The 7617-nt window shown below is 44.9% G+C and overlaps 1 pseudogene; it reads left to right on the top strand.

Moving 5' to 3' along the window:
* The first annotated feature begins 2456 nt into the window (after positions 1 to 2456).
* Positions 2457 to 7327, top strand: LOC123096869 (uncharacterized; annotated as a pseudogene).
* Positions 7328 to 7617: the final 290 nt, after the last annotated feature.

Below are 7617 nucleotides of genomic sequence, written 5' to 3'. Positions count from 1 at the left end.
CAACTTTGCCGTTGGTGTTGATGGGAATCCACAACCTTGTTACTTCCGCTATTTGGATTGAGGTAATAGTATTTACGTTACTTTATACATGTGATTTACCTCTGTTATAAATCCTCGAGTACTGTGTGCGTGTCAGCATACCGATCCAGGGATGACACTTAAGCACAGAGACTTGATCCATTCGGGTCGGGTCGCTACAGAGGCGGCTCGAGCCAAAACCGTATCCGGCGAGCCTGGACTTCATCGTCAGCCTCCCCAACGACATGCTGCTTGTCATCATCGCCCTCCTCCCCACCAAATCTGCCATGCGGACCACCCTGCTCTCCCGGAGGTGTCGCCCACTCTGGCGCTGTGTACCCATCAACCTCACCGTCCACAACTGCCTCTACGACGGGGATTGCAAACACATGGCTGCACTCTCCAAGATCCTTGCATCGCACCCTAGGCCAGCGAGATGCCTTGACATCCGCATGTTCAGTACCAACTGCAAGGTCGAAGCCAAGTTCGACGAGTGGTTCTTATCCCCTGCCCTAGATCAGCTTGAGGAGCTCAGGTTTGAAGCTGGACGATGTCACTCTCTGCCGCTGTCCATGCTTCGCCTCACGCCAACGCCGCACCACGCCAGCTTCAGCTCCTGCTATTTTCTCCAGATTAATGTTGCGCCCGCCCTTCTTCTCCCTCAACTCAAGCAACTCGACCTCTTCGACGTTGGCATCTCGAAGAAGGCTACGGAGCACCTGCTCCGCAGCTATACTACGCTTGAGTACCTTCGTCTTCGGCAGATCCACGGGTTCATTAGCCTCCACATCATGATGAGGACAGTACAACCATCAACAAGTCTCCAACAATTATAGGTCCAATCACAAGAAGTCGCGCCAAACAAATAAGTGAACAGGTGAACGCTAACTTAAGTTTACCTTGTAACCTTGATGACACAACTATGCTTTCATCTCCATTGTTGTTGGTTGAACTTAGGTATAACATGGAAGCAATCCAACAACCTATGAGCTCTTGAAGCAACCACTTTGGAGGAACAAGTTTGGAGAAAACAAGTTTCAAGTGAAGTTGATGCTGTCAGTTTTTACCTCTGATGTTTTGGTGTGGCACACCCATATGATGGAGAGACGGTGCCATGTGGGTACATCAACAGAATCTACATCAAATTATCTTTCCAATGCAAAAAACCTCACATCATTTGGAGTTGTGAGTCAAAAGTTCTAGTCATTCTCGTGGAAGGTGTCCAGGCTGTCAAGACTTCGCGAATTTCCGAGGAGCTCTGCAACAACTCCCAAAGTTGACTGCTTATTCACCCAAGGAAGCCATGCAAACCTGCTTACTTTTGAAACCATTTTCACTCCTAGCTAATGGGGGTTGTCCCTGCTATAAAACCCCATCTCCGCCATCCTCTAGAGAACCTTTTGTCAAACCATTCAGCTACAAGCTTATGCAGCAAGACTGCTAGAGAGATCCGAGAGATCTTGCTACCTTTGCTCTTGTGAGTTCATTCGGATTCGCAAGAAGGAGCCTCTGGTTCCCCCTAGTTCGTGCTCTACGGTTCCGGCCGTTTTGTGTGGATTAGTCCCGGTTTGTGGTTCTGCGATTGTTCGGACAGCGGGTGGGAGTTCTTGTAGCTTCGGCCAGCCATCCCAATGTACGGGTTGCATCCAACCCTGGCAGGTATAAAGCTAGTTATCCCGGATGCTTGCAGCTAGTTATCTCTCCCGATTCGATCCTACGATGTGAAGATCAGGCCACCCTCGGGCGTGAACTCGTTCATCGGGTTCCCACCTATCATCTGGCATCAGAGCCTTCGTTGACACAGTAGGATCTCTTATTCGAGTTTATCTTGCTATCATCCCTTTAGATCGAATGTTTTTCATGCTATATTTTCTGTCCTAAAAGTCCAAAGCCCCACCAAAAATAAATCCAAGCCTTGTTGGTGCTGAGATCTTGTTGTTGCATACCTTGCATGTTCTTCATCTTTTAGATCTGCACCAAGTTCATCTTTATAGTTGCTTTCAGATTTAGTTGTTGTGCTTTGGAAAAAGAGAGGAAAAAAAGAGTGGCAAAAAAAGTCAAGAGAGAAAAACAAAGTGTTGTATAAGATCCAAAAGTTTCAGCTTGGTAGAAAATTTTCAGAAGCTTGTGTGTGTTGTTCAATCTTGGTGCAAAAGTGCAGTAGATCTATCCCCATATTTTCTTGGTTTGCATCAACTTGATTTCAGCACAAGCCCCTTTTTGTTTACCCCACCGAGGTCCACCAAAAACTGAAGCTAGTTCTTTGATCCCTGTCTTTCAATCACTTTAACACATCCGAGAGAAGCACAATTCAATGTGAACTCATAAGAACTTTGGTGAGTAAGAGGTGAGGTAGTGTGATTCGACAAAATTATCCTATTCCAGTTTTGGCCTTACTAACATGGCAAGATCTAGATCGAGTGTTCATGGAGAAAACCATGGGGAAGAAGATGCCCCGGTCACACGTGCTGAATTTCAGGAATTACGGAACATGGTTCGAGACCTTGGAAGGATGTTTCACGAGCGACCTCCAGCAGGTGGCGATAGGGTTCGACACTGAGAACACCCTATTGACCCACTTGAGGAGGTTGGGGATGAGAATTCCGTGCATGCTGCTGTGGATGGTGACTTGGAGGATGATAACAACAACCATGGTGGACATGTGGCTACTGCTCATGGGCGTGGTGTTGCTGCTCATGGAGGGCAGCGAGGAGGACAACTTCGAGGGCGAGGGCATGGTCCTCGTGGGCACTACTATGACCCTCATGAGCGTGTTGCTCACGGTCATGGAGATGATTTTGATGATTATGATGGTGTCCCATACCGTCGTGCTGCTGAAGATGGGCGTCGTGCAGAACGTCGTGATCGAGATGGTCGAGATGACATAGCAAGAATCAAGTTGCATATCCCCAAGTTCACAGGAAAGGAAGACCCCGATGCATATTTTGATTGGGAAGAGCAGTGTGATCAGATTTTTCGTATCCATAACCTTGCTGATCCGAAGAGAGTAAACCTTGCTTGTGTTGAGTTTTCTGGTTATGCACTCACTTGGTGGAATCAACTACAAGAAAATCAACTGCTGCTAGGCCGTGATCACATTGACACTGGGGAAGAGATGAAACAAGCCATGAGGCGAAGGTTTGTTCCTTCACAATATCAAAGAGATCTCCGAAACAGATTGCAGCATCTCAGCCAAGGTACGCGCACGGTGGATGAGTACTATAAAGAGATGGAATTGTTGTTGGTTCGTGCTCGAATTCATGAAGATGAGGAGTCAAAGATGGCAAGATTTTTGCATGGTCTCAACAGTGAAATTTCTGATTTTGTGGAGATGTTTCCCTATAACACTCTACAAGATATTTTGGAGCAAGCAAAGCGCATGGAGAGGAAGGTGCAACGGGGTGGTCATGGACGGATATCTCATAACCGCACAACCACACCATGGCAAAGGTTGCAGCCAAGTGCCTCTCATGGTAGTTCTCAGTTTCAACATACTTCACACCCTACAGCCACCCGGCGAACAGTGGCTTGATCGGCATCATCACCAGCCCCTAGGAATGTGGACAAGCGTGCTCCTTCTGCTGCTGGAAGTACCTCTAACCCCACAGCTGTACCATCATCTCGAAGCCGAGATATTCAGTGTTGGAAGTGCAAAGGGCATGGTCACATTTCTTCTGAATGTCGAAACAAGAGAGTTCTCTTTGTGAATGAACAAGGTGAATGGGAATCTGAGAGTGAGCATGAAGATAATGGAGCATCGAGTGATCATGAGGATGAAGAGGGCGAGAAGATTGGTTAAGATATTCAGGCCGACATGGGAGATTGCTTTGTTTCTCATCATGAGCTTAGTGTTAATGCAGCTAGAGAAGAGAAAGGGCAGCGACATAATATTTTTCACACCCGTGGCACCATCAAGGACAAGGTTTGCAGAATTATTGTTGACAATGGCAGTTGCAACAACATTGCAAGTTCAGATTTGGTAGAGAAGTTGGGACTGAAACAAAGAAGGCACCCAAGTCCATATAAGATGCAATGGCTCAATGATTGTGGTACACTTCGAGTAAGCAACATTGTCACCGTTCAGTTTTCCATTGGGAAGTACCGAGATCAAGTGGAATGTGACGTGGTGCCAATGCAAGCATGCCAATTGCTGTTGGGAAGACCTTGGTTGTATGATCATGATGTGCAAATCAGCGGCCATACTAATCGTCTCTCATTCCAATACGAGGGAGAGCACATATCTTTGCTCCCTTTGACACCCGAAGAAATATTGATGGATGAGCGAGAAACACTTGAGTGACATCCACCAACATAGTGAGCGAGAGAATCCAAAGCCAAATAGAACCCCACAGCTTAAATTGACCAACACATGGGAAAAACAGGGATTAGTTATGATGGCTAGGAAAAGGGACATGAGAGAGTTGAGAGAACCCAATTCTGTGTTCTTTGTACTTTTGTACAAGGACAATTTTCTTTCTACTAATGAATTAACCTCCACCACTCCTAGTGTTGTTGTTGAAATTTTGCAGGGGTATGAAGATGTGTTCCCCGAGGAGATACCACCAGGGCTGCCACCACAAAGAGGCATTGAACACCAAATTGATTTGGTTCCAGGAGCCCCATTGCCGAACCGATCACCATACCGCACAAACCCGGAGGAAACCAAGGAGATTCAGCGACAAGTTGAAGGCCTACTAAACAAAGGTTATGTAAGGGAATGTCTCTCTCCTTGTGCTGTACCTGTTCTTTTAGTACCAAAGAAAGATGGATCTTCCCGAATGTGTTGTGATTGTAGGCCTATTAACAACATCACCGTGAGGTATAGGCACCCAATACCTAGGCTTGATGATATGCTTGATGAACTTAGTGGTGCCACCATCTTTTCTAAAATTGACTTGCGAAGTGGCTACCACCAAATAAGAATGAGAGAGGGTGATGAATGGAAAACTGCTTTGAAAACAAAAATGGTTTGTATGAGTGGTTAGTTATGCCATTTGGATTGACAAATGCACCTAGTACCTTTATGAGATTAATGAATCATGTGCTTAGAATGTTCATTGGCAAGTTTGTGGTTGTTTACTTTGATGACATCCTGATTTATAGCAAAACTTTGGATGAACATGTTGAACACATCCGGTGTGTGCTTGCTGTCCTAAGAAAGGAGAAATTATATGCTAACAAGGAAAAGTGCACATTTTGCATAGAAAAAGTTGTGTTTCTTGGCTTTGTTGTTTCAGGACAAGGTGTGGAGGTAGATGAGGAGAAGGTCAAGGCCATCCGTGAGTGGATGCCCCCACAAAATGTAAGCCAAGTACGAAGCTTTTTTGGCCTTGCTGGTTTCTACCGTCGGTTTGTGAAGGACTTCAGCACCATTGCTGCCCCAATGAATGAGGTAACCAAGAAAGATGTTCCCTTCAAGTGGGCAAATGCACAAGAGAAGGCCTTCCAAGAGCTGAAAGAAAAATTGACATCTACACCATTGCTTGCACTACCCAACTTTGTAAGACTTTTGAGATTGAATGTGATGCAAGTGGTGTGGGTATTGGAGGCGTACTAATGCAAGAAGGTAGGCCTATTGCATATTTTAGTGAGAAGCTAAGTGGTCCAACTCTAAATTATTCAGTTTATGACAAAGAATTATATGCACTTGTGAGATCTTTAGAAACATGGCAACATTATTTGTGGCCTAAAGAATTTGTGATACATTCCGACCATGAATCTTTAAAGCACCTTAGGGGTCAACAAAAACTGAACCGTAGACATGCAAAATGGAGTGAATTCATAGAATCTTTTCCGTATATTGTCAAGTACAAGAAAGGAAAAGATAATGTTGTTGCCGATGCTTTGTCTAGACGCCATATTTTACTCTCACAGCTTGATACTAAAATTCTTGGGTTGCAAAGCATTAAAGAACTGTATGTGAATGACCCATATTTTGCCGAACCACACTCAAAGTGTAGTGAGGGAAAAGGTTGGGAAAAATTTCACTTGCATGATGGATTTTTGTTTCGAGCTAACAAATTATGCATCCCAGAATGCCTTGTTCGTTTGTTGCTTTTGAAGGAGGCTCATGCTGGTGGTCTCATGGGACATTTTGGAGCAAAGAAAACTGAGAGTTTGCTGATTGACCATTTCTTTTGGCCAAGGATGAGGCGTGATGTTGAGCGCTACGTACTACGTTGTGAGATTTGCCGCAAAGCTAAGTCACGTTTAAACCCTCATGGACTTTATACGCCCTTATCAATTCCTAGTACACCTTGGGAAGATATTTCTATGGATTTTGTTCCTTGATTACCACGCACTAAGAGGGGGAGTGATTCAGTTTTTGTGGTGGTTGATAGGTTTAGCAAGATGGCTCATTTTATCCCGTGTCATAAGAGCGATGATGCTTCACACATTGCTAATTTGTTTTTCAGGGAAATTGTGCGGCTACATGGAGTACCACGCACTATTGTTTCAGATCGTGACACCAAGTTTCTGAGCTATTTTTGGAAAACGTTGTGGGCAAAGCTCGGGACAAAGCTTCTCTTTTCAACTACATGCCACCCACAAACGGATGGACAAACTGAAGTTGTCAACCGCACGCTATCCATGATGCTGAGAGCAGTTTTAAAGAAAAATTTGAAGATGTGGGAAGAATGTCTCCCCCACGTGGAGTTTGCATACAACAGGGCAGTGCATTCGACCACTAAATTTTGTCCTTTTGAAATTGTTTACAGTTTCAAACCTGCTGCTCCCATAGATCTTTTGCCTTTACCATTGCAGGAGCGAACCAATCTTGATGCAAGTAAGCGTGCTGACTCCGTGAAGCAAATTCATGAGAAGACCAAGGAAAATATTGAGAAGATGACTGAACAATATGCAAAACGAGCAAACAAGGGAAGAAAGAAGGTGTTGTTTGAAGAAGGTGATCTTGCGTGGGTACACCTGCGGAAGGATCGTTTCCCAGATCAACGCAAATGCAAGTTGCAGCCACGTGGAGATGGTCCATTCAAAGTTCTTGCCTCATGGATTATGGTGTTAGTCCAACTTTCAATGTGTCCGACCTCTCTCCATACTTTGGACCATCAGAGTCGAGGACGACTCCTCTTCAAGAGGGGGAGGATGATGAGGACACCACAACCATCGACAAGTCTCCAATAATTATAGGTCTAATCACAAGAAGTCGCGCCAACAAATAAGTGACCAGGTGAACGCTAACTTAAGTTTACCTTGTAACCTTGATGACACAACTATGCTTTCATCTCCATTGTTGTTGGTTGAACTTAGGTATAACATGGAAGCAATCCAACAACCTATGAGCTCTTGAAGCAACCACTTTGGAGGAACAAGTTTGGAGAAAACAAGTTTTAAGTGAAGCTGATGCTGTCAGTTTTTACCTCTGATGTTTTGGTGTGGCACACCCATATGATGGAGAGACGGGGCCATGTGGGTACGTCAACAGAAGCTACATCAAATTATCTTTCCAATGCAAAAAACCTCACATCATTTGGAGTTGTGAGTCAAAAGTTCTAGTCATTCTCGTGGAAGGTGTCCAGGCTGTCAAGACTTCGCGAATTTCCGAGGAGCTCTGCAACAACTCCCAAAGTTGACTGCTTA

The sequence above is a fragment of the Triticum aestivum genome, chromosome 4D, assembly GCF_018294505.1.
Source record: "Triticum aestivum cultivar Chinese Spring chromosome 4D, IWGSC CS RefSeq v2.1, whole genome shotgun sequence".
In the NCBI taxonomy this organism is placed as follows: domain Eukaryota; kingdom Viridiplantae; phylum Streptophyta; class Magnoliopsida; order Poales; family Poaceae; genus Triticum; species Triticum aestivum.
Note: the sequence above shows the minus strand (reverse complement) of the source record. Positions and strands in the feature narration are given on the sequence as shown.